A 1,997-nucleotide genomic window follows, 5' to 3' on the forward strand; every position below is an offset into this window, starting at 1 on the left:
ATTCCGACTGTGAATGCATCAATGAACTTAATGTTATGCTATGTACCATACATCTGTGTAATCATAGCACTGTCTAACCTATGCAGACAGACGATGACGATGACGATGACGACGATGACGATGACGATGACGATGACGATGATGATGAAAATGATGGTGATGATGGTGATGATGATGATACTGAAGAAAAAGTATTAGTGACCAGCTAAAGAATGTAGTTCAAATACACATTTCCTTTGTGGCAGTAATACGGTGGGAGAGTGGAGGTTGTGGTAGGGACGATGGTGGGCGGATGGTGGAGGTGGTGTGGCTGCAGTGCTGAGAGAATGGATCATCGTTATCATCATCATCATCATTATCATTATCCTCATCATCATCATCATAATCATCATAATCATCATCATAATCATCACCACTGCCATCCTCATCATCATCATCATCATCATCATCATCATCATCATCATCATCATCATCATCATCATCCCTATCATGACCATTGTGGTGGAGGGGCAGTTTCTGTTTGATGACAATGATAATGATGACAGTAGTGATATGATAATGACAACATTGATGGTAATGTTAATGACAAGACTGAAGGTGATAAAGGAGGAAGAGGAGGACGAAGAGGAGGACGAAGAGGAGGAGAGGGAGGCAGCAGCGGCGGTGATGGTGGTGGTGAATGATAAGAGTAATAGCAATAAAGAAGAAGAAGAAGATTATGATGATGATGATGATGATGAAGGATAAGTGGCTAGCTAAAGAATATAGTTCATATGCGTATATAACTTTGTGGTGAGAACAGAGGATTTAAGCCGCCTGGCTGCCTGATCCCACACTGTTAGCAGCTAATCCCAAGTTGAGAACCATGCACTGAGGCTTAAGCTAAGATTTAGTAGGATTTCCAGCAAGATTTTTATCTTCTGTTTGATATCAAGAACTAGATTATTATGAAAAATAGTTTTGGGAAATAATCCTTTGCAGTGGATATATATATGTCAAGACTGTCAATGATAAAGATATTGTAGAAACGGTTTTATATATGAAAATATATTTAGTCTAATCTCGGTTAAATCTAATCCTTTGCAGAGTTGGGAAGCTCTGTTGCTTTGCAGTTTAACTCCAGGTTGGAAGGAGATGCCTTCGTGCCACTGTTTGGTTGCAGATGGCTGGTTGGCTGGCTGGACACTCTGGCTGGACACTCTGGCTGTTTGGACAACAATAGTTTTTGGTGCTGGGGGCAAACACACACAGATACACAGACAGACACACACACACACACACATAGAGTATGCACATACACACACACACATTACACATATGTACACACATGCACACACAGAGTACACATACACCCACACAATACACAAACATACAATATACATACACATACACAATACACATACATACACACACACACTCACACACTATACACATACACACACACTATACACATACACACACACAATACACATACACACAATACACATACACACACAATACACACACACACACAATACACATACATACAAACCATACACACACACACAATACACATACACATGTGTGCACACAGAAACATATACATAGAGATAGAACAAGTGGGAGGAAGAGAGAAAGAGAGACAGAGGGAGACATTACAAGGTATTAAATCTTTTTCTCCTTTTTTCTTCATGAGTGCCATATTTCAACTTCTCGTCTTCAAATCAACTTTACATATTTAATTATCAATGTATTTTTACAGGAAGAAAAGACATTAAAAGTACAAAAAAAAAAACAAACAAACAAACAAACATTAGAAGTACAAAAGATGAAATTATCAAGAGAAACGACCCTTAACTCCCTCACCAAGGAAGCAAAGAAAAAGAAAAAACAGAGGGGAGGAATTAAGCAGCAGAAGATGGTTGCAGAGAGGGAGTGACAGGTTGTACCCCCCTCCCCCCAGAACAAATGGTTTTGTTTAGACTGTGCCTTGCAGACATAATTAGAAAGGCAATGCC

Source organism: Octopus bimaculoides, chromosome 7 (genome assembly GCF_001194135.2).
Source record: "Octopus bimaculoides isolate UCB-OBI-ISO-001 chromosome 7, ASM119413v2, whole genome shotgun sequence".
In the NCBI taxonomy this organism is placed as follows: Eukaryota; Metazoa; Mollusca; class Cephalopoda; order Octopoda; family Octopodidae; genus Octopus; species Octopus bimaculoides.